Genomic DNA, 26283 nt, shown 5'->3' with positions numbered 1-26283 from the left:
TATATACATTAAAGGTCAACGGACACCTTGTTTAAGTGAAGCTAAATTTTTTAGGTTTGATATTTGATTGTAGGCTTACATGGGTTTCTCCCTTGAAAGCATTAAAAGCCATATGTCTTGAAGCTCTGAATCTTTTAAAAGTATTGTCCCATACATCCTGGGGCAGACCGCAATACTATTTTGAAATTATACAAGGCCTTGATTTTTACCAAAATTAGTTATGGATGTGAAATATACTCTTCAGCCACCCCAAGCCGGTTAAAAATATTAGACTCGATACATCATGCTGGTATTAGATTGTCTACAGGAGCATTTAGAACCTCGCCTATCCCAAGTCTCCTTTTGATGCTGGGGAGTTACCTCTAGACCTTTACCGAATGTCTTCCATTATTTGGTATTGGTTTAGATTGCAGACTCCCTAACTCTTTATCCTTTCAGACTGCAAGCCTTGTAAGACACGCATCATACTTTGAGTTGCACATGCATTGTTTGCATTTGCCAGCCGTTCTTTTTGTTGTATGACTTAATCATTACCAGGCTTTTTTAACCAATTAAGACCTTCCAAATATTAATGCACAAGTTCCCATATGTTATTCTACAACAGCCATTTTTTCCACCCGATATCTTCGGATAGTCGTTCTGGGGGTTAGAACCCTGTGATACCTGACGGTAATTCTCATATAATATCAATCGCGAAATATTATACAGGTGGAAGCTGCCAGAGGGAACTTCCATCAGGACGACATGGCTATCTCACCTAAAAATAGATTTTTCTTTCGTTAAAATCCCTTTTTTCCATCCTCTTCAGTTCCACCATGACTATGTAATCACATAGACATCTGAAAGGAAAGTACAATCAATTTGGAAGTTTCCAGTAGCGCATATTCGTCTATTTCAGTACAGTAATTGGTTGTTGAAAATGCTCTGTTCAGCATATAGCCATACTTGCTCATGTGAAAGTAAAATATATTCCTGAAATAATGACCCACGATGCTTGCATACACATACAAGGTACGTCTGCCAGAACTTGGGTATAGTGATGCAATGTTAATTTTGCGAGCATAGCTAGCCACGGTGGAGCCCAAACCATTAGAAGGATGGAAAGTGAATCAGATGAATGTTATAATTTCCAGCCACTTACGTAATCCATATATCTCCAACTACATTGTGTTTATTATGCATTTATGACTATCATTACTGCAAATCACTCATTTTGGACATTTCTCACACCCAAAAACCCTGGTTTCCCCACTGGGGTCCCCCATAAAGCTTATAATAGAGTGGTGTGCCCCTATCACGGTTGGAAGTGCAAAAGAAAAAAATAAAAATAAAGGAAGCGAGTGGAAAAAGTATATGGTTTGGTATTTAGCTAGAAATTAAAGTGTCATATATTTACCCAGATTTTTTTCTCTTATAGCGTGTATTTGAATGAAGTATTGTATGTTTTTCTCTCCTTACTGTTTGAGATTTTCCTCCCAGAGCAAATTTTTTATTCAGTACCAAACATTGTGTGAGTAGCCTTGCCATTCACATTTAGTTCTGGTTTCATAGTAAGGACACAGCAAATGATAGACTTTATTATTCTGATGTTCTAATCAATACAAGTACTTTCATATAATAAAACCAAAGAAATTAAGAATTATTTAATAACTGGGTTATATTTTTCAGGTTTTTGGTACATGCAACATGAAAATTGCTGACATGGGAAGGGGCCTGCCGCTTGAAGAAAGCTGACACGGGAAGGAGGATCCCAAGTTTGAGAATTTTAGGACGGTACCTCCACTCTAAGACCAATTAAAAAAAGTGTCTAGTTCACCCCTCTGAGAGTATATATACAGGTGACTGGTACCACCCTCTACCCAAGCTATGGGTAGAGTTACCACCTTGCACCAAAAGTCTTCATTGGCTCCCTGTTTTGATAAAAGATATATCCTTATATAAATATCAGAAGGTTTGTATTAGTTAGGGAAAAATACATTTGTTCCGTAACTGGAATACAAACCACGCTTTTTATTAGGGGTTATAGTTTCGGCGGAGCTGAAATGACAAGCCATTAAAATCTAGCAATGGTTAACTACCCACACCGCTAGTTAGCGGGGGTAGGGAGGGTTAGCTTGCTACCACTCCCGTTCACACATCTGTGATTTAGTCACTTTACTTTTGTCTCACACCCTAAAACCCTGGTTTCCCCATAAAGCTTATGATGAGTGGTGTGCCCCAAGCACGGTTGGAAATGCAAAAAAAAAAAAAATGAAGCGAGTGGAAAAAGTATATGGTTTGGTATTTAGCAAGAAATTAAAGTGTCATATATTTACCCAGATTTTTTTCTCTTATAGTGTGTATTTGAATGAAGTATTGTATATTTTTCTCTCATTACTGTTTGAGATTTTCCTCCCAGAGCAAATTTTTTTTTCAGTACCAAACATTGTGGGTGAGCTCAGCGAAATTGAGGGGGATGCAGGACAGGTTGAAAATATCGATGATGCCATAGACTTAGTGAATGGAACTCTCCATACAGCAGGAGTCAATTCAATTCCTAAAACAACAGGGTTATTCAAACGACGACCAGTCCCGTGGTCCCGTGGTAGTCTTCAGAACTAACTGCCCCCCACAGAGCCACAAGAAGATCTCTAACACGATTGCGCAGAACTGATGAGAATTTAATTATGTACAAGAAATGTAGAGCACAGTTCCGTCGTGCCATGAAGGAAGCTAGGTGCCAGTCATGGGTGTCTTTTGTTTCCTCCATTAATAGTAGAACACCACCATCTTCTGTATGGAGGAAAATAAAAAAAATTGCAGGCAAATTTACCCCGAACCCACCACCAGTGTAGAAAGTGAATGGTCAGTTTGTGACTGAAGGAAATGAAGTTAGCAATGCCCTGGCTGACCATTTTTCAAATGTATCGTGCAAGAGTGTAGCAGCTCCTGGTCACCAGTACAGGAGCATTGAAGAAAAGAAAATTAAAAATTTTGCAACAGGAAGGGAAGAATCGTATAATTCTCGTTTTACTGAAAGAGAACTTTATTCCGCACTCGCTACTTGCAACGATACAGCTCCTGGACCTGATGGAATTCCATATGCAATGGTTAAACATGTACATTTTAATACAAAGTTATTTATTTTAAGTATTATTAATAGAATATGGCATGATCATAGTTACCCAAGTGTTTTGGAACTAGCCATTATTTTAGCCTTTTTAAAACCTGGTAAGGACAAGTTTTTAGCAGCAAACTACTGACCTATTGCATTGACATCTTGTTTATGTAAAATCATGTAGAAGATGGTCAATGCAAGGCTGATGTGGTACCTTGAAAAGAAGGGTATTTTATCACCGATTCAATGTGGATTCAGAAAAATGCACTCGACAACTGATGTGTTAATAAGACTTGAGTCCTCTATTTGTGAAGCCTTTGCTTCCAAACAGCACCTTGTGACAGTTTTTTCGACCTTGAAAAGGCATATGATACCACATGGAGATATGGTATACTTAAAACCATTCATGAAATCGGATTAAGAGGAGAGCTGCCACTATTTATTCAGGCATTTCTTTCACATAGAGTTTTTCAAGTGAGAGTTGGGGAAGCTCTATCAGAGAGTAAGTGTCAGGAAGGAGGAGTTCCTCAGAGGAGTGTGCCGAGTGTAACCCTGTTTCCATTTCCACTAGCAATTAATGGGATATCCTCAGTCATTCCCCGGGATGTTCTCGCAACATTATTTGTGGATGATCTCAATATCATTTGTTGGCACTAGAATGGCAATGGTTGAGAGAAAAATCTAACTTGCTATTGATAAAATCATCCAGTGGGCTGACATGAATGGATTTAAGTTCTCGACAAGTAAAACTATAATTGTCCATTTCTGTCGTATACAGGGAGTACATCCAGACCCGGATATATATATCAAAGGTCAACGGACCCCATGTGCAAGTGAAGCTAAATTTTTAGGGTTAATATTTGATTGTAGGCTTACATGGGTTTCTCACTTAAAAGCGTTGAAAGCTAAATGTGTTGAAGCTCTGAATATCTTGAAAGTATTGTCCCATACATCATGGGGGGCAGACCGCAATACTATTTTAAAATTATACAAGGCCTTGATTTTTTCCAAAATCAGTTACGGATGTGAAACATACTCTTCAGCCACCCCAAGCCGGTTAAAAATATTAGACTCGATACATCATGCTGGTATTAGATTGTCTACAGGAGCATTTAGAACCTCACCTATCACAAGTCTCCTTGTTGATGCTGGAGAGTTACCTCTAGACCTTTACCGAATGTCTTCCATTCTTCGGTATTGGTTTAGATTGCAAAGGCTCCCTAATTCTTTAGCCTTTCAAACTGCAAGTTTGAGTTTCACCCAAAATCTCCTCAACCTTATGGCTTTCGGGTGAAACGATTATTAAATAGTCTGGATATAATTAGAAATAAGGTACTTCCATTCAAGGTATCATCAACCCCTCCATGGAAATTACCAGAGATATTTTTTTGTAAATATTTTATTGGAGATAAGAAGAATATGTCAGACCTAGAAGCCAGGTGTCTTTTTAATGAACATGTTAAAGAACATAGAGGATCAACTTTTATCTATACTGATGGCTCCAAATCTGATGCTGGCGTTGGATTTGGAGTACATAGTAATGGTTTTAATTGTAGAGGTGCACTTCCTCTAACAGCTTCCATATTTACTGCCGAACTGTATGGCATATTAACCGCTATTGAGAAAATAGCGTTGGAGAAGGAGGGTAATTTTACAATTTTTAGTGATGCAAGGAGTGTCCTTCAAGCTATGGAAGTTTTTAATCCTAATAACCCTGTTTTAAAGATTTTAGAATGGCTTTTCATTATTGGACGGAGAGGTATAACAGTTCAATTTTGTTGGGTTCCAGCACATGTAGGTGTGTCTGGGAATGAGAAGGCAGATTCACTGGCTAAGGAGGCTGCATCCGAGTTGCTGCCAAGAAGGTATCCCATTCCCTGTAATGATTTCTTACCTGACATCAAGAAATTGGTTTGCAAAAAATGGCAACAGCAATGGGATAGCCTAAATGGCAATAAAATACGAGAGGTAACAAATGACATATCTCCTTGGAGGTATAATATGCCCCGAGAATGGGAGACGTCTCTTTGTCGTCTCCGTATTGGTCACACTCGGTTGACACACGAGTTTCTGCTGAAGGGCCAACACCAACCGTATTGTGACGACTGTTTAGCACCTCTAACAGTAAGGCATTTGTTGACTGAATGCCCCAATTATAACAACTTGCGGAATAGATATTTGTTTGAGGCTCGAGGTGAGGGTGGCAGGTTCATCCTTGCCAAGATTCTTGGAAATTGTGTGTCCTAGCATGCAAGTGGCATTTTTAGATTTATTTCAGAAGCAGGTCTTCTGAAAAATATTTAACTTTTATGACATTCAACTTTTATGATTTTAATTGAATACTCTTTATTTTTTCTTTTATTTTATTTTTTATTTTTGCATACATAAATTAAATTTACCGGCGTCAATGACCTTAGATGTCAGGATGCTTGAAAACTTTAAATTAATCAATCAATCCATCCTGGTGGTCTTCAGAACTAACTGCCGTGCACAGAGCCACAAGGAGGTCTTTAACTCAACTGCGCACTGAGGGTAATTTGATTATTTACAAGAAATGTAGAGCACAGTTCCGTCGTGCCATGAAGGAAGCTAGGTGCCAATCATGGGTGTCTTTTGTTTCCTCCATTAACAGTAGAACACCACTGTCTGCTGTGTGGAGGAAAATAAAAAAGATTGCCGGCAAATTTACCCCAAACCCACCACTAGTGTTGAAGGTGAACGGTCAGTATGTGACTGAAGCAAATGCTGACCATTTTTCAAATGTGTCATGCAAGTATGAACGGGCTCCTGGTCACCAGTATAGGAGCAACGAAGAAAAGAAAATTTTGAATTTTGTAACAGGAAGGGAAGTCCTATAATTCTCCTTATACTGAAAGAGAGGTCGATTCCGCTCTTAATAATTGTAACGATACAGCTCCTGGACCCGATGGAATTCCATATGCAATGATTAAACATGTACATTTTAATACAAAGCTATTTATTTTAAGCATTATTAATAGAATATGGCATGATCATAGTTACCCAAGTGTTTGGGAACTAGCCATTATTTTAGTCTTTTTAAAACCCAGTAAAGACAAGTTTTTAGCAGCAAACTATCGTCCTATTGCATTGACATCTTGTTTATGTAAAATCATGGAGAAGATGGTCAATGCAAGGCTGATGTGGTACCTTGGAAAGGAAGGTATTTTATCATCGATTCAATGTGGATTCCGAAAAATGCACTCAACGACTGATGTGTTGATACGACTTGAGTCTTCTATTTGTGAAGCCTTTGCTTCCAAACAGCACCATGTTAAGTATTTTTTGACCTTGAAAAGGCATATGATACCACATGAAGATATGGTATGGTTTTATGGTATACTTAAAACCATTCATGAAATCGGATTGAGAGGAGAGCTGCCACTATTTATTCAGGCATTTCTTTCACGTAGAGTTTTTCAAGTGAGAGTTGGGGATACTCTATCAGAGAGTAAGTGCCAGTAAGGAGGAGTTCCTTAGGGTAGGGTGCTGAGTGTAACCCTTTTTGCACTAGCAATTAATGGGATATCCTCAGCCATTCCCCAGGATGTTCTCTCAACATTATTTGTGGATGATCTCTCAATATCATTTGCTGGCACTAGAATGGCAATGGTTGAGAGAAAAATCCAACTCGCTATTGATGAAATTATCCAGTGGGCTGACATGAATGGATTCAAGTTCTCGACAAGTAAAACTACCATTGTCCATTTTTGTCGTATCCGGGGAGTGCATCCAGACCCGGATATATTCATTAAAGGTCAACGGATACCATGTGCAAGAGAAGCTAAATTTTTAGGTTTGATATTTGCTTGTAGGCTTACATGGGTTTCTCACTTAAAAGCGTTAAAAGCTAAATGTGTTGAAGCTCTGAATATCTTGAAAGTATTGTCCCATACATCATGGGGGCCAGACCGCAATACTATTTTAAAATTATACAAGGCCTTGATTTTTTCCAAAATTACTTATGGTTGTGAAATATATTCTTCAGCCACCCCAAGCCGGTTAAAAATATTAGACTCGATACATCATGCAGGTATTAGATTGTCTACTGGAGCTTTTAAAACCTCGCCTATCCCAAGTCTCCTTGTTGATGCTGGAGAGTTACCTCTAGACTTTTACCGAATGTCTTCCATTCTTCGGTATTGGTTTAGATTGCAGAGACTCCCTAACTCTAGCATTTCAGACTGCAAGCCTTGTAAGACACGCATCATACTTTGAGTTGCACCCAAAATCTCCTCAACCTTATGGCTTTCGGGTGAAACGATTATTAAATAGTCTGGATATTATTAGAAATAAGGTACTTCCATTCAAGGTATCATCAACGCCTCCATGGAAGTTACCGGAGATATCTTTTTGTAAATATTTTATTGGAGATAAGAAGAATATGTCAGACCTAGAAGCCAGGTCTCTTTTTAATGAACATGTTAAAGAACATAGAGGATCAACTTTTATCTATACTGATGGCTCCAAATCTGATGCTGGCGTTGGATTTGGAGTACATAGTAATGGTTTTAATTGTAGAGGTGCACTTCCTCTGACCGCTTCCATATTTACTGCCGAACTGTATGGCATATTAACCGCTATTGAGAAAATAGCGTTGGAGAAGGAGGGTAATTTTACAATTTTTAGTGATGCAAGGAGTGTCCTTCAAGCTATGGAAGTTTTTAATTCTAATAACCCTCTAGTTTTAAAGATTTTAGAATGGCTTTTCATTATTGGACGGAGAGGTATAACAGTTCAATTTTGTTGGGTTCCAGCACATGTAGGTGTGTCCGGGAATGAGAAGGCAGATTCACTGGCTAAGGAGGCTGCATCCGAGTTGCTGCCAAGAAGGTATCCCATTCCCTGTGATGATTTCTTACCTGACATCAAGAAATTGGTTTGCAATAAATGGCAACAGCAATGGGATAGTCAAGATGGCAATAAAATGAGGGAAGTAACAAATGACATATCTCCTTGGAGGTATAATATGATGCCCCGAAAATGGGAGACATCTCTTTGTCGTCTCCGTATTGGTCACACTCGGTTGACACATGAGTTTCTGCTGAAGGGCCAATACCAACCGTATTGTGACAACTGTTTAGTACCTCTAACAGTAAGGCATTTGTTGACCGAATGCCCCAATTATAACAACTTGCGGAATAGATATTTGTTTGAGGCTCGAGTTGAGGGTGGCAGGTTCATCCTTGCCAAGATTCTTGGAAATGATGTGTCCTACCATGCAAGTGGCATTTTTAGATTTCTTTCAGAAGCAGGTCTTCTGAAAAATATTTAACTTTTATGACATTCAATTTTTATGATTTTAATTGAATACTCTTTAATTTTTTATTTTATTTAATTTTTTATTTTTGTATACATAAATTAAATGTTACCGGCGTCAATAACCTTAGATGTCAGGATGCCTGAAAACTTTAAATCATTCATTCATTGGTATATGTATGTATGTACATTCAATCACTCAGTCCTATAGGACTGAAATCAGTAGTTTCCAAACTTTTTCAGGGTGATGTCCCCCTGGTTTGCAGATGAACTCCTAGAGACCCCTCCCCCTTGATACACTTTGAACTATGCAACAGAGCAATGCATTTGCTTATAATTCTAATGTCAATTGTTTTCTGTAAACGTACATGTTTTGACGTAAGATTATGCAAAAACAAACTGAAAAGTAAACTAGTTATTTCTTAAATGCTCTTATTGCGACTCTATCGCGCCCAGACACAACTTTTGCCTCACTGCTCACAATGTCAATCTACTGCCCACTGGGAAAAACCAATTTAGATTTTCATAAGGCTTTCCACTATTACACAGTATTCTAGAAGTTTTATTCCAGCTTTGGAATGATATTCCTAATCAGGTAGTTGAATTGGTGGAACTTCAAAAGTTCAAACTGGCAGCGTTTTTATGTTGACCAGGCCGACTTAGTTTCTTTTTATAGTTTATGTAAGAAAGATTTATTTTAATGCTGTTCCTGATTTTAATACAGTATATTTTATTTCAATTGTTCATTACTTTTTTTAGTTGATTTCTCCCTTATTTCTTTTCCTTACTGGGGTATTTTTCCATGTTTGAGCGCTTGGGCTTTTAGTATCTTGCTTTTCCAACTAGGGTTGTAGCTTAGCAGGTAATAATAATAATAATAATAATAATAATGATAATCCCTAAGGGAGGCCTAGCCTAACATCTTTAGTTAGGATGTTGAACAGGAATCATGACTTTCACTTCTCTTCAGGACCAAAGTACATTGACATTTCCTGGGTCAGTAAAGCAGTCAGATTGGTCATGCAGGGATTTTCACTCAACTTAGGATAAGTCTCCTTTTACAGGCACTCTCTTTCTGTCTGGTTTCTCTTCCTCTTTTTTTATGAAGTTGTTATAGTTTATATAAGGTAGATCTAATTTAATGTTAATTATCTTGAAACTTTTTGATTGTTATTACTTCTCTTGGAGTTCATTTCCTTTTTCCTTTCTGTACTGGGCTATTTTTCCCTGTTGGAGCCCTTGGGCTTATAGCATCATGCTTTTCCAACTAGGGTTGTAGCTTGGCTAGTAATAATAATAATAATAACTTTTTCTTCTTTTGGCATTATATATTGCATAAAGTTACGTGGAAACTTCAATGATTTTTATACATACATACATCTACTAAGGCACTTCCCCCAATTTTGGGTGGTAGCCGACATCAACAAATGAAACAAAACAAAAAGGGGACCTCTACTCTCTACGTTCCTCCTTTAAGTCCCAGGTCAAAGGTCAAAGTGAAGGTAGTTCTACCTATCAGGTGGGCATGGGACCTGACACCTTGGTGTGTTTATCTCATTGAACGCTTAACGGCCATTTCCAGCTGTGCCAAAGTTATACTCTTATTAAAGATCTCCGGTTTGCATGGTTAAATAGATACAAATTGGTGAGAAGGTCCTTAACTTATAGACATTTGTAGGTACAAACACACATCCAAGTGAAATTAGAAATCTCAGGTAGTGTATCAAATGTTCATATATTGTAATAAGTTAAAGAAACATAAGGACGTAGCTCCCATCGTTTCCAACACTCAAGCCTGAGGAAGGGAGACAGCACTCCCGAAATGCGTAGCTTGTTCACTGTATTGTTTTATCCGAATTGTAAATTTTACCTGATTTGTAAACTTCACAAATTATTCTTAAATTTGACTATCCACCATGAAGGATGACTTTTTTTCAGTAGTGGCTGTAGGCAGTAATCCTGAAAAGACGATAATAAGAGCCATCGAGAAGACGGAGTATAAGATCAGTGCAACTGAGGCAGCCGTTATATTCAACAAAACTTGCCTGAAAGAGGGTCTACTACCGAAATATAAAGAAATTTGGTAATAAAACAATGTTGAAAATTTAATACAGTAAGTGAAAGGACATTTGCCTGTAACCTGATATTATTTCATATAAAACGGGACTATTTGTTTACTTTGGTAGCAGGAAATTGTAGGAATGTAAGTTAGGTTAGGCCTACCCTAAGCCAGAATTTAATAAAATTCAACTTAGTTTCTTTGAACCAATTATTATGTAAGTTGAGGATCTTATGTAATTCCTTTTATTTGTAGTACAGCATTGTCTAATTATACTTCGTTTACAATCATTATGCATTTGTTGACCTGATATGGTATTTATTATTGGGGTGTTACAGTTACTCCCTGTATATTTGGTATTTATTTAAAATTGTCTTATAATAATGCTCTCTCTCTTGTTGTAAAGACCATGGACCGGCTGGTATTGCTAAACCGGTGGTACACCAGGTGTTGAGATCCTTCACTGTTTCTGCAGCATACCACTCTAGTGTCGGTCTCCACGGATAAATTTCAGCCAGTTTGGACGTGAACTTTCTCCCCCCCCCCCAGGATGAGTCTCCTGTATATAGCTTGAAGGTTTGTATAATATTTCTCTTGCATCTTTTGTTTTATTAATTTACTCTCACTTGTATCAACAAAGATTCTCCTTAACTCTCATAGCTTTACCTTTGGAATGAAAAAAAGAATTATAGATGAAAATGATCCCATTTAGAAAAAAAGATCCAGCATTTCATTTCATCTCAAGTACCAAAATAGCCTGGCCTCAGGAAGGACGTCGCTATTTCAAAAAGGACGTCGCTACCTCGAAAAGGACGTCGGTAAACCAAGTTTGGTGCCAATAAGCTGTCTCCAAACAGCTAAAGCCAAAAGGCGGCTCCAAAGAAGTCCCATTCCGTAGTATATGACTCCAGGTTCGAGACCTTCTCCATCCCATGTCTTGCAGTGGACTAGAAACAGTGGCTGTTGTTGTTGTAGATTAATACAGGTGTTAACATTTGTTGTTTTAAGGATTGTAGTTTTAACCCTTTTACCACCAAAGGACGTACTGGTACGTTTCACAAAAGCCATCCCTTTACCCCCATGGACGTACCGGTACGTCCTCGCAAAAAAATGCTATAAAAATTTTTTTTTTTCATATTTTTGATAATTTTTTTTTAAAAACATCAGGCATTTTCCAAGAGAATGAGACCAACCTGACCTCTCTATGACAAAAATTAAGGCTGTTAGAGCAATTTAAAAAAAACATACTGCAAAATGTGCTGGGAAAAAAAATAACCCCCTGGGGGTTAAGGGTTGGGAATTTCCAAATAGCCTTGGGGGTAAAAGGGTTAATATCCTTGTCTGAAAGTCCCGGTACTGATAAAGTAACGGCTAAGTTGTTTCTGTTGGACTATCGTCGGTAGGATTAATAAAGGGTGTGGGTTTTACATCCTGCCACACTGTTTTAAAGTTACATATCAGAGCTCCATTCTTTATCTTTAAAAGAGGTATCTTCCACTTACTTCCTAAACGAGGGATGGTGAAATCTATACAAACCCATTAATCATCATACAGGTAAATTATTCAAAACTGACATCTGTAGGGGAAGGTTTCTTCATTTGGCAGATACATGTGTCTGTGTACAAGACAGGTTCTATCAGTCTTTTCATCCCTACGAAAGAGAAATAGGAGCTTCCTGGAATCAGTTTTGCTCCCATATGGGACCAGGGGGTTGGATACTTCCAGGGAAGAACCAACCAGTTCAGTTCTAGGGGGACTACCAACCCACTAAGCAGTGAGTGTCCCTATTTACAGAAATTATTCATAGCTATACAAACCCGACTATAAGCTAACTTCCCCCCCACCCCAGTCCTGGACCGAAAGGTCATAAGTAAAGCTTTCAGACTGGGGAGAGGGCCTGGCTTCATATCCGCACCCTCCATCAATAGTTTAAGCACTCGTTAAACCATTCTCAACAGTCTCTATCGTTGGCTGAAACTCTTTACGAGGGGAAGTATGTTGAAAATTTATACATTCTCATTAATCATATGATGCTACTACATTCTGGTAGGCCCTGCTTCTTCCTCCGGTGCCTTGGATGACCGCAAAGGTAGCAGCAGTAGGGGAATCGGTGTTATGAAGCTTCATCTGTGGTGGATAACGGGGGAGGGTGGGCTGCAGCACCCCTAGCAGTACCAGCCAAAGTGTTGAGTCCCTTGTCAGGCTGGGAGGACCGTAGAGAGGAGAGGTCCCCTTTTCTGTTTCATTTGTTTGATGTCGGCTACCCCCCAAAATTGTGGGAAGGGCCTTTGTATATGTATGTATGTACATTCAGTCACTCAGTCCTATAGGACTGAAATCAGTGGTTCCCAAACTTTTTCAGGGTGGTGTCCCCCTGGTTTCCAGATGAACTCCTAGCGACCCCTCCCCCTTGATATATTTTAAACTACGTGACAGAGCTATGCATTCACTTATAATTCTAATGACAATTGTATTTTGTAAACTGACATGTTTGACATAAGATTATGCAAAAACAAGGAAAAAGTGAACTAGTTATTTCTTAAAGGCTCTTATTGCGACCCTATCGTTCTCAGACACAACTTTTGCCCCACTGCTCACAATGTCAATCCACTGCCCACTTTGGGAAAAAGCAATTTAGATTCTCATAAGGCTTTCCACTATTATACAGTATTCTAGAAGTTTTATTCCAGCTTTGGAATATTCCTAATCAGGTAGTTGAATTGGTGGAACTTCAAAAGTTCAAACTTGCAGCATTTTTATGTTGAACAGGCTGACCTAAGTTTCTTACTATAGTTTATATAAGAAAGATCTATTTTAATGCTGTTACTGTTTTTAATACAGTATATTTTATTTCAATTGTTCCTTACTTATTGTAGTTGATTTATCTCCTTATTTCTTTTCCTTACTGGGGTATTTTTCTATGCTAGAGCCCTTGGGCTTATAGCATCTTGCTTTTCCAACTAGGGTCGTATCATGGTCTTCCACTGTCTTGGGTTAAGAGTTCTCTTGCTTGAGGGTACAGTCAGGCACACTATTCTATCTCATTTCACTTCCACTTGTTTTGTTAAAGTTTTTATAGTTTATATAGGAGATATTTATTTTAATGTTCTGTTCTTAATTATTTTATTTCCTTTTTTCCTTTCCTCACTGGGCTATTTTCCCAGTTAGAGCCCCCTGGCTTATAGCATCCTGCTTTTCTAACTAGGGTTGTAGCTTAGCAGGTAGTAATAATAATAATGATAATCCCTAAGGGAGGCCTAGCCTAACATCTTTAGTTAGGATGTTGAACAGGAATCATGACTTCCACTTCTCTTCAGGATCAAAGTACATTGACGTCTCCTGGGTCAGTAAAGCAGTCAGATTGGTCATGCAGGGATTTCCACTCCCATTAGGATAAGTCTCCTTTTACAGGCACGCTCTTTCTATATGGTTTCTCTTCCTCTTGTTTTTATGAAGTTGTTATAGTTTATATAAGGTAGATATGATTTAATGTTAATTATCTTGAAACTTTATTTTGATTGTTATTACTTCTCTTGGAGCTAATTTCCTTTTTCCTTTCTGTACTGGGCTATTTTCCCCTGTTGGATCCCTTGGGCTTAAAGCATCATGCTTTTCCAACTAGGGTTGTAGCTTGGCTAGTAATAATAATAATAATAATTTTTTTATTCTTTTGTCATTATATATCCTAAAATGTTTTATTTTGATTGTTATTACTTCTCTTGGAGTTTATTTCCTTGTTTCCTTTCTTCTTTGGGCTATTTTTCCCTGGTGGAGCCCTTGGGCTTATAGCATCATGCTTTTCCAACTAGGTTTGTAGCTTGGCTAGTAATAATAATAACTTCTTTTATTCTTTTGGCATTATATATATTGCATAAACTGATGTGGAAACTTCAATGATTTTTATACATACATCTACCAAGGCACTTCCCCCAATATTGGTGGGTAGCCGACATCAACAAATGAAACAAAACAAAAAGGGGACCTCTACTCTCTACGTTCCTCCCAGCCTTATGTATTTATTCCACTCTTTAACCCTTTTACCCCCAAAGGACGTACTGGTACGTTTCACAAAAGCCTTCCCTTTACCCCCATGGACGTAATGGTACGTCCTTGCAAAAAAATGCTATAAAAATTTTTTTTTTCATATTTTTGATAATTGTTTGAGAAAATTCAGGCATTTTCCAAGAAAATGAGACCAACCTGACCTCTCTAAGACAAAAATTAAGCCTGTTAGAGCAATTTAAAAAAAAGTATATTGCAAAATGTGATGGGATAAAAATAACCCCTTGTGGGTTAAGGGTTGGAAATTTCCAAATAGCCCGGGGGTAAAAGGGTTAAGTCCCAGGTCAAAGGTCAAAGTGAAAGTAGTGCTACCTATCAGGTGGGCAGGTGACCTGACAGCCTGGCGTGTTGACCTCATTGAATGCTTAGCGGCCATTTCCAGCTGTGCCAAAGTCGTGCTCTTATTAAAGGTCTCCGGTTTGTATGGTTAAAATATTTCTTATGAAACTTTACTATTTTTTGAGTTTTGTATCAGGAAATTTTAGGCCTGTAAGTCAGGTTAAGCCTACCCTAGACCAAAATTTAACAAAATTCAACTTGCAAACAATTCGACCTAAACAGTTTTTTAGAACCAATTAGATTTTTAAGTTGAGGACCTGTAATTCCTTATATTTGTTGCATTGTTTAATTAACCTTAGTTTGCAGTCATTATGCATTTGTTGACCTGATATGGTATGTGTTTGTGGGATGTTACAGTAACTCCCTTTATATTTGGTATTAATAAGATGTCTTAAAATAAAACTGTCATAGCCTTACCTTTGGAATGGAAAATAGAATTATTGATGAAATTGAAAAAATTCTCCTCTCTCTCTCTCTCTCTCTCTCTCTCTCTCTCTCTCTCTCTCTCTCTCTCTCTCTCTCTCTCTCTCTCTCTCTCTCTCTCTCTCTCTCTCTCTCAGCAATGATTGCCCAGGCCATTATCCTGTGAGGATGACACGGTGCAGGATCCCTCAAGGTATCACAAAACAGTGGCCGTCCCGGGACAGATGCCAGACTGTTGGTTTTTGTCTTCCACCTACCTAGAGGTGACCCTCCACAGCAAAGAGTTCCAGGTTTGTATTGCTAGAAATAATTCAAATTACTTCCAATTTTGTCATTTGAGCTATAAATGTACACTCCCTTTAGCATCCTCTATCTTTACAGCAGAGCTGTATGGTATCCTGACTGTTCTTGAAAAAAAGTAGCATTAATGAAAGCGGAAAATTTTACCATTTTTAGTGATGCAAGTAGTGTGTTGCAGGCATTGACAGTTTTCAAATCCTATGAACCCTTTAGTTTTAAACTTTTTAAGAGTGGCTGTATATTTATCGTTCTGCAGGCGAGGAAGTTAAGTTTTACTGGGTTCCAGGTCATGTGGGTGTGTCCGGAAATGAAGCAGTGGACCAGTGGACGAATTAGCAGAAGAGGCATCAGGAAAACTACTTCCTGGAAGATATCTACTTTATTTACCAGCTCCTGTATCCCACAGAAAGAAGCGGTTTTACATACGTCATGGAAACAAAATGTTCTTGTACAGGTATATTTTATTTTAGTCAGTTGTTGAATCAGTAGAAGTTCAAAAGTTCAAAGTTGGAGCAAATGCCTTTTTGTTGACCAGGCGGACATTAGTCTTTTTATAGTTTATATATGACAGATTTGTTTTTGACGTTATTAATAGTTTATATATGACATATCTCTTTTGACGTTACTTTTTCTAGAATGATTTATTGTTAATTTGTTCTCTTCAGTTATTGATTTCCTTATTTCCTTTCCTCACTGGGCTATTTTTCCTCATTGGAGCCCCTGGGCTTATAGCATCTTGCTTTTCCAATTGGGGTTGTAGCTTGGATAGTAATAATAATAGAAAGGCTAGAGCATGAATCTTAGGTAATTCTTATATAAGATTATTTTTTCAGTGCCTAAATTTTTCATCATGTTTTCAGCTGGCCTTGACTGATAATTTTGTTCGTGTAACTTTCCTGAACCCAACAATATAGCTTGAATTTTATATTTTCAGATGTTAAATATCCATCCATATACCAAAGGCACTTCCCCCGATTTTGGGGGGTAGCCGACATCAACAAGAAACAAAACAAAAAAGGGGACCTCTACTCTCTACGTTCCTCCAGCCTAACCAGGGACTCAGCCGAGTTCAGCTGGGACTGCTAGGGTGCCGCAGCCCAAAGCAATGGCTTTGACACTGCTCCCTGATAATGCCATGAGAAATTAAGAAGCCAACGGGAACTGGTTCGCTGTTGTGATGTCATTCTTCATGTAGCAGGACTTCAGTTTCAGGCCCACCGAAGTGTTTTAGCAGCCTGCTCTCCATATTTTGACTCAATTTTCAAAGGTACGGGTCTCTCTCTCTCTCTCTCTCTCTCTCTCTCTCTCTCTCTCTCTCTCTCTCTCTCTCTCTCTCTCTCTCTCTCTCTCTCAATATAGTTGCATGTAAATTATTTTCATTAACAAATGGTTATCCAACATTCACTGCATTTATCTCTCTCTCTCTCTCTCTCTCTCTCTCTCTCTCTCTCTCTCTCTCTCTCTCTCTCTCTCTCTCTCATTATAGTTGCATGTAAATTATTTTCATTAACAAATGGTTATCCAACATTCACTGCATTTCTCTCTCTCTCTCTCTCATTATAGTTGCATGTAAATTATTTTCATTAACAGATGGTTATCCAACATTCAGTGCATTTATTGCTTAAAAATATCCACCCAAAATTTTCCTAAATATAACTTGTATTTTATAACCATGACCTGCATACTATCTTTTATTGACAGGAAATTAGAGCATGCCTGTTATCTATTATATTTATGAAGTATTTTTATTTTCATAATTATAGAGTATTCTATAGCACAGTAGTAAGACCAGTGCTAATGTATGGATTGGAAATGTGGGCTCTTAAGACTCTATAAGATGAAAATAGTAATCAAAGCTTTATAGAAGAAGATGAGAATGCTGAGGTGGATAATGGAAATATCACTGCTTGATAGATTGTAAAATGATGAAGTAAAAATGGCAGGTGTTGTGAAGATCATTGAGGTGATCAGTGTGTCCCAACCGAGATGTTGTAGACACGTGTTGTGGATGGACGGTGGGGAGGGAGTGAGCCCTTAGGAGGAACCTTTTAGGGGGAGGAGATCGAGCGGGAGGTAGAAAATTAGACGGGAGAGGTAAGGTTGAGGGTGATATGGAAAGAAAAGCTTTGGTGGAAAAGGATGCCTTCGGTAGAAGGCATTGGAGAGGTGGTATCAGGCAACCAACCCATTAATGTCGGGATAGTAGTGGGAAAGAAAAAAGAATACCTAAAGTAGAAGTGTGTATCCAGGAAGGAGATACTGCTGTACTAGAAAATATTTCAATCCAGTGATTTATTGAGGCTACCGAATGCAGGTTGCAGTACAATCCTCTCGTGCATCTTTGAACCTTATCATTTGATGTTTTTGTGCCCAGCTGTTCCCCTTTTTTAGCTGTTTATTCCTATGGTGTCCACCTTACGTTCAAGTAAATTCTTAATAGCCTAGAGATGTGATTGCTTGGTTTTTCGAAGACTGTGCCGAGGAAGTCATTTCCGTTTCATGTTTAAAATCTTCAATATCACCAAAACTTTTCTATGGTAAATAATGTGAACCATATCATTAGACATCTTTGTACCCAGCTGTTTGCTTTTTTAACTTTATATTTCTCTGGCGTCCACCTTTCCTTAAAAACAATCTTTCAATAGCATAAAGATATGATTGTTTGGTCTTTTGAAGACTTATGTCAAGGAAGTTAGGTTAGGTTAGGTTTACCATTCATGATGTGTAAGTTCTTCAACATCACCAGAACTTTTTTATTTTTACTTTTCTGTGGTAGTTCATGTGTACATCAACTTCATAATACAGCGATCTGATTATCATCTTTTATCTTTCAGGTATGCCTGCTGCCCTGTCAAATTTTTCGCCAGTGGAACGTATACAAGAAGTACCAGAGGGAAAGCCTCTTTGGAGCAGCTGCACCTACTAGGTTGGCCTCGTCCCTCGGCCTTGGACATAATCTAAACGCTTATGATATAAATAAAAGCTTGGTGTTATCTTTATAACCTTTGCAGTGAAGGATTTTGTTGTTTTTACATTTTTACTGCCATTAAAATAATCATGAAACTTAAGAGTGAAAGAATTTTGGTTATTATCTATTATGACTTATGAGATTTGGTTCGGTGATATATGTCCTTAAACCTTCTTTATTTGTCTTCAACCGAAGCTACCATAATCCTTTTGATCCAGTATCTATATACAGACTAGTGAGATGAGTATTTACGTAGCCAGAGGTAAATGTTAACTGCTCCTTGGTAAATGATCACCAACCCAATATAACAACATTTATAAAACTGCTGTACTTTTAACAAGCAATTTGTTATATTACTAATAACAGCCAGGTTATACTCAACTTGTTCTATCATAAATAAATATATATGGAAGGTATATCAATTAATTTTCAGGTTGAGGAATATGTAGACAGTAATTTCAAACATTATGTAACTAGTCTTCTAAATCATTGGGAAGACACTAATGAATTGGAGGTATGGGACCAGAACCATTATAGGTTTATTCATGAATTATATCTTGGGTCAATGTTGAAAGCTGTGAATTGAGTTCTTCTGTAGGGGAGTAATATATTTTAATAGGATTGCCCCTGTAGAGGAGTTGAAATAGGATTGCCTTTAAATATGAGTAATATATTGTATTAGAATTGTCTTAAGTGGAGTAAATAGATATTTTTTTTTATTTATGAATATTTCTGCTAAAATCCCATTTTAGATTTTTTTTATTTGTGAAATGGAGACTAGATTCCAAACCTTTATGTTAAATTTAACTGGTGTGACAGGAGTTAATTAAGTTGAAGTCAAAATTTCTTGGAGTAATATTGATAACTTAGATGATTAGTAAGGTTTTGTCCAATGTTCTGTCAAACTAAAGAGAAAATTATTAATCATTTTGTCTGTTGGTAATAGATTCGGTCTCTGACAAGCCATTGAACTCTTCTCTTTGTTTTCCTGGCATTCTTTCACCTGAATACTTCTACAAATTTAACATTATCATTGTTAACTTTTATAGACGCATTAGTTCTCAACTGTTTTGATCATTTATGACATTTCCATGCAGCCTTACAGTACTTACGTAAATGCCATGTCTTGGACGGTGGTGGTCAGTTATCTCCACCTCTCCCTCTCCCTGCCTCTAGCCATTTGTATCACTTCATTTGTTTGTATAATTACCCCCAAAGACCACCACAATGCTGTCCATGTACTTTAATTCTCTGCTTTCCCCTCTATCCTCCCAGTGAGACATTAGTGCTCAATTTTCTCTCCTTATGAATAGCCCAGCAAAACTCGGTTTGGTCTCTTTTATTTCCTTTGCCATTGCTCTTTGCACTCCAAAACTTGCCATTATCGTTTCATTTGTTACTTTGTCCCTCCAAGATATTCTAAGCATACTCTTGTAAAATATCATTTCTGCTGTATTTAGCTTGTTTCTCAACTCATTATTGTCCAGCTTTCCGACCCATCCATAAGGGTGGACCACACATATGTTCTTAAAGCCCTAATTCTTGTTTGTACACCAACTCTATTATATATCGGCATATTTTTTTATATTTTTAAATGCATTTTTGTTATCAGGATTCTCTTATTTCTCATTTTTTCTCTACCATCTTGAGGCACCATACTACCCAGGTAAACAAAGTTGTTTGATTGTTGTAACTTTTTGGCAGTGTCAGCAATGATCACTGTCATATACATGATGTTATTCATATTGACTCCTCCAATACTGATACTGTATCTATTATGTTTCTCAAGGTATTTTCCCCATATATTGCAAATAGGTTTGGAGACAAAAAACATCCCTGGTGCATTCCTCTCTCTATTTCTATCCATGATGTCAGATTTTTATGGATGTTGACTCCATTATGTTGAAAACAAGTCTGTCTTTTCCATCTAGGTTTAATCTTCGCAAGATTACTATTAGGTGTGTTCCTCACTGTTCTATTTTGTTCACTTTTGGCCTTCATTTCCATTTTCTACTTTACTGTGATTGTTTGGAACTTGTAACTTATTAAAGTGCGTCTTGTTACTTTTACTTTTTACTTTTACGGGTTTATTTCTCGCCCTTCATCAGACACTTAGTCTGTTCAGGCGGGCCTTGGTGTGTGAAGATAATTTCTTTCCAGATATTTTGCTCTATCTTATCAGTTATTTCGCTAGCATTTGTATTCAGGCTTAATAGTTTTCAGGTCACTATTATAACACTTTCTAAAAAGATAAGTCTTCAGGTTTTTCTTGGAAGCTGCCACATTTTTGCTATTCTTGACATCAAGTGGAAGGTCGTCAACTTTGTTCAAGAATTTATTTTTTATCTTGGGTCAACATATTCATCAGTAATTTCTGTTATTTGGCCTTCCTGTCACATTGTTTACAAACATCTTTTATAATCATATTTTCAAACTTTTTTCATTAGATATGATTCTTCACTATAGTTAAAAGCATTTCTACATTGGCTACAAATTCTTGTGGAGTTACTCTTCATATGATAGGTGTCCACTGTCTTATTTTTGTCCTGTAATTCATATCCGAATCCCTTTTATGTCCTCTTTTGTCCCTAATTTCCTGGGCCTTCTTACAGGTCTTATAGTTATTTCCGTATCTACTGGTTTTCTACAAATTTTTAGGCATTTCTGGAATATTGTATAGTCCTAATTTATTGTTGAAGCGTATGTTGCAGACCTTGTTATAAATTGGGAACTTTTTTCTTTTTTAGCTCATGCTTGAAGGTGCACCCAGGCACAGTATTCTATATTTCTCATGTTTTATTTTTCATAATTTATATATGAAATATCCATTATAATGTTAGGTTTTAAAAATATTTTAACTGTTCATTACTTGTAGTTTGTTTATTTCCTTGTTTTCTTAACTTTCTGGGCTATATTTCCCTGTTGGAACCCTTGGGCTTATAGCGTATTGCTTTTCCCACTAGGGTTGTAACTTAGCTAGTAATAATGATATAGGACTTTTTTATCTTGTGTTTAATCCAAATTTCAAGTCAACTTTTAAGAAATTGTTTTTCTTGGGTCTTCATCGGGAGTATATGTAATCTGTTCTTCCTGCCATGTTCTATATATGAAGATCTTGTTTAATATACTTCAAACTTTGTCGCTAGACAACTCGTCACTACATATATAAACGTTTCTATGTTGACTATAACTTCGGGGTTTCTATGTTGACTATAACTTAGCGGTTTCTATGCTGACTATAACTTAGGGGTTTCTATGCTGACTATAACTTAGGGGTTTCTATGTTGACTATAACTAAGGGGTTTCTATGTTGACTATAACTTAGGGGTTTCTATGTTGACTATAACTTAGGGGTTTCTATGTTGACTATAACTTATGGACTTGCACTTGGTATGATGGCTGTCCCCTGTCTTCTCTCTGTCTTGTAATTCATACCTGAATTCCTGGTGTAATTCAAACCTGAATTCCTGGTGTAATTCAAACCTGAATTCCTTGTGTAATTCAAACCTGAATTCCTTGTGTAATTCAAACCTGAATTCCTTGCGTAATTCAAACCTGAATTCCTTGCGTAATTCAAACCTGAATTCCTTGCGTAATTCAAACCTGAATTCCTTGCGTAATTCAAACCTGAATTCCTGGTGTAATTCAAACCTGAATTCCTTGTATGTTCCCCCCTTATATCGTAGGAATACCCTGTTAGTCTTGATTTTCTTTTACCAAATTAGATGTTGTAGACCTTGTTTAAATTGATGACTTTTCTCTTTTAGCTCAGACCTTTTTTAAATGGATGACTTTTTCTTTTAGCTCAGACCTTTTTTAAATTGATGACTTTTCTCTTTTAGCTCAGACCTTTTTTAAATTGATGACTTTTCTCTTAGCTCAGACCTTTTTTAAATTGATGACTTTTCTCTTTTAGCTCAGACCTTTTTTAAATTGATGACTTTTCTCTTTTAGCTCAGACCTTTTTTAAATTGATGACTTTTCTCTTTTAGCTCAGACCTTTTTTAAAATGATGACTTTTCTCTTTTAGCTCAGACCTTTTTTAAATTGATGACTTTTCTCTTAGCTCAGACCTTTTTTAAATTGATGACTTTTCTCTTTTAGCTCAGACCTTTTTTAAATTGATGACTTTTCTCTTTTAGCTCAGACCTTTTTTAAATTGATGACTTTTCTCTTTTAGCTCGACAGAACATTGGTCAGAATAAAGCTTACAGTGAGGGATGTAAAATTGAAATGTGCAGTTATAGGTTCGATAACGTCAAAAGCATAGATATATTCATTGACAGTTTTATAGCAATTAGAATTTTAATTGTTTTTGTGGTAGAAAACTGGTCCAAAGAAAATTAGTTTATTAGGCTTATATTGGTTGTTTGAGAGCTTGGGTAATCTATAGTTTGTGTAGAGCCTCGGTTAACTTTTTTTTACCTTTGGTTCGAAGTGTTTATCATTTGTCTTGTTGAATAGAGTTTCATGATGAGTAAAATCAAATGGCAGAAGAAGGGATTTTAATGTAAATCACATTTTTGGTGTTTTATAATTTATAAGTATTGTATTATAAATTGTATCTGGAGACAGTTAGTCACGAGAATTTGTTCCTATGCAAATTCAAACCATCGTTCAGATAAGGGGTATGTTTTCAGCCTGATGCTGGAGCGCCACTGAATAGTTTAACGAGCAGTTAAGCAATAGGGTGGACCAAGGGGGGAGGAGTGTCGCCCCCTTGTCAAGGTCTCTTCACTTTTGGTTTCTGGCCGCATCAAACTTCTTTTCTTTTTTCTTTTTCAGGAAGTGAATGTTGTCTACCGATTGTTATGTGAAGTGAGACACTCGATTCTGGGAAGATGGACTTTATTATTGTTATCAGTCAATCCCATATGTCGAGTGTTAGTTGTGACCTCTTTGTGGTGGCAGATGTATGCTTTGAGGGGGAAGGAAGAGCTATGCTTTTTCTTCACGCTTATCAGGTGCGTCTGCTTTTGCTGCTTTCCTTACTCCTCTGGCTCAATCCCAGGGAATGTTATAGGAGCAAGGAGCCCTCTGATCTATGTCTGTGAGCTCTCAAGTTCTGGTGGCATATGGGGTTCCTCCTGCAGTTGCCCCAACCCTTTAGAGGTTGGAGGCTCTTCTCCATTTGCCTACCACTGAGGATGAGAGTAACCTAAGGAGGTTTTGGTCCCCTTAAGTCTTTCAAGTACAGTAGGCCGATCATTGTTTCCGATGGTGTCTGCAGTGATTTCCCTCCTTCGGGCAGGGAGGACAGTTTCTCCGGTGGCAGGGGTTACCTGTGCATCCCCTTCACCAAGTCACCCATCCCCCCCTTTCCCTTGTGCTTCACTTCTACTTCTGCTTGGGGGTTCTCTGGCTTCGCTCCCCTGTAAATGTGACTATCCCTCCATGAGACATTATTCTCCAGTGTTGTGGTTCCTGTTATAGCAACCCCTGTGGTTTCTTCCCTTGGTGAAAAGTCATCCGAGGGTTCTTACGGACTTCAACTGTGCTTTTAGTGCCTGAATGGAGGTTGGGAAACATGCACGTTCTTCCTCATCGTCCTCTTTGGTTTCTGACCATTAACTTCTTAGATGAAGAAGTAGAGAAAGCCTTGGTAGCTGTATGAAGGGCTCCTTATTGACACTTCAATTCCCAAGGGCCAATGCAGAGGGTCACGACCTCCATCATCTGCCCCATTAGAGCCAGGCTTTTGTCTCTTGCTACCAGAATGTTGCTATGACACTGTTCTTATAGGCCCACAGGGCTGATGTACATGGTCTGGGTTGTGATCTTTGGTCGCAGCTTTGATCCCCGGCCCCACTGTGACTGTCCTTAGGTTCTGGACTGCCTCTATAGCCACTGATGCTACAGCTCCGTTTTTCCGGCACCGACCCCACCCAGTGTCGCTGCTTACTACCCTCTTCCCATTGTTCCTCTCCCCTTTTCTCTTTTGCCAAGAGTATACGCATCCATTCTTCCAAGAGCCCTTGCCTTGCAGGCATAGGTAAGAGGGAGTTTTGAGTGGATCCGCCAAAGAATCCCATAGGGTGACGACTTTATGCTTTCAGTGAATCTGAAAGATCCATACTTTACCTGTGCATTAGATCATTATTAATGCTTCCCTTCTGTAACAGTTTCATATGCTGTTTTCATGTCTCTGTGCTTCTGCTCCTCAGGAGTTTGTTCAGATGATATTCTGGGTAGTAATTTAGGGACTAAGGAATACAGTACATTCAAATGTGGATGTATTCCTCAAGTCAGTGATCCTGGTCTTCATGTGTCGGTAGTGACATGATTAAGGTTAATTTTCCGCTTTCGTCATGACATTGGAATTGTGATAATAGAGGTGAAGTTGAATTTCTTACCCAAGCTGAGGTTAAAACACTTGGCGGTGCTGGCAAGTTATATTTGATTCCACAAAATAATCTTGACTGCTGTTCTGCACTTGAGAAGCTGGTACGGTACTGTACCTCAAAAGCAAGTGTCTTTGCACGAGATCTCTTCAGGTACTTTTTGAAGAATCTGCTTCGTCATCAGTGATTGCCATCCCTCGTGCTGATGGGAATAGGACACTGGTAGATCTTGCCTCTTGGCTAAAGAGGAACCCTTGTATGAGAGTCCCACTACTTTGCGTCTTGACATGCAATGGTACGTAGATGTGTCACGGGTTGCCGCACACCTTAACAACAGGGTTGTCATATTTGTGGTCGGATGAAGCAACTACTTTGAAGTCCTGGAATTAGCAGCCGTTGTAGTGCTACAAGCCTTCCAATAACGTTAAGGAGACATCCAGTTGCTGACACACCACCACTATATGTGTAACTCTACAAGCTTACGTTAAGGAGACATCCAGTTAGCTGCTGACACGCTACCACCTTATGTGTAGCTCTACAAGCTTACGTTAAGGAGACATCCAGTTAGTTGCTGACACACCACCACCTTATGTGTAGCTCTACAAGCTTACGTTAAGGAGACATCCAGTTAGTTGCTGACACACCACCACCTTATGTGTAGCTCTACAAGCTGAGAAAGCAAATGCATTTTAGGACATTACATGCCAGGGAGTTTTCAGTTGGGAACATTCCTGGCAAGGAGAATAAGCTGGCAGAATCACATTAGTTGCCAATGGTCATAGTGGTCCCTACATCCAGATGTATCATATAGGCTTCTGGTTGTAGGACTCTACGGGAAATCACCACTCTGGTTCACCTTACGGCTAGATAAGTGCCCTAGGTTTCCCTCCTTATCAACCCCATGATCTGCATCAAAGTTGCCTTCCAACATCCTTGGGATAACTAGAATGGTTACACCCAGTCTCCATTAAATCCTGTTCCTTTTGCTAATCTGTTGTGGGATATTAGACCAGTACACATTGATTCGAGTGGCTCCCAGATGGTCTTGTGGGAATGGTTTCCTGCTCTGCTTTGTCGAGATCCCAAACGAACTCTCTTGGGCCTTAAGAGTTAGATCATTTCTACACCAGATCGCAGAGTTTCACTTCTTCCTGGCTGGGAGTAAATCCTCTGTTGTATAAGTCAAGGCTACCCTCAGACTTGAGTTTGGTTCTTCTGATGGTAGGGGATAGAACTCTCCTCAGTCTTGCTGTTTTTAACACCTTGTCTGAGCCTTTTTAGAGAAGACCTCAGTCAAGATTCTGACTAGTAACCGTCTTTGTTGTCTTATAATCTGTGAAAAGGTTAGGAGAGTGACTGAATATCTCTGCCTTAGTCTCCTATTCTAAGAGGTGTAGGAATTCCTTAGTCTAGTACC

General features: G+C 38.2%; 2 long non-coding RNA genes across 2 annotated transcripts in view; both read left to right on the top strand.

Annotated features, from left to right (window-relative positions):
• Nucleotides 1–3042, top strand: part of LOC137637726 (uncharacterized) — a 37258-nt gene extending 34216 nt beyond the window's left edge. Inside the window, exon 5 of the long non-coding RNA XR_011043765.1 lies at nt 1669–3042. This is a non-coding gene — a long non-coding RNA (uncharacterized lncRNA). The remainder of the gene's footprint in view (nt 1–1668) is intronic.
• Nucleotides 3043–15691: 12649 nt separating this feature from the next.
• On the top strand, nt 15692–25687 carry LOC137637725 (uncharacterized). The gene is made up of 3 exons (XR_011043763.1): nt 15692–16011; nt 16492–16824; nt 18392–25687. It is a non-coding gene; the product is annotated as an uncharacterized lncRNA (long non-coding RNA).
• Nucleotides 25688–26283: the final 596 nt, after the last annotated feature.

Source organism: Palaemon carinicauda, unplaced genomic scaffold (assembly GCF_036898095.1).
Source record: "Palaemon carinicauda isolate YSFRI2023 unplaced genomic scaffold, ASM3689809v2 scaffold95, whole genome shotgun sequence".
Classification (NCBI taxonomy): domain Eukaryota; kingdom Metazoa; phylum Arthropoda; class Malacostraca; order Decapoda; family Palaemonidae; genus Palaemon; species Palaemon carinicauda.
Note: the sequence above shows the minus strand (reverse complement) of the source record. Positions and strands in the feature narration are given on the sequence as shown.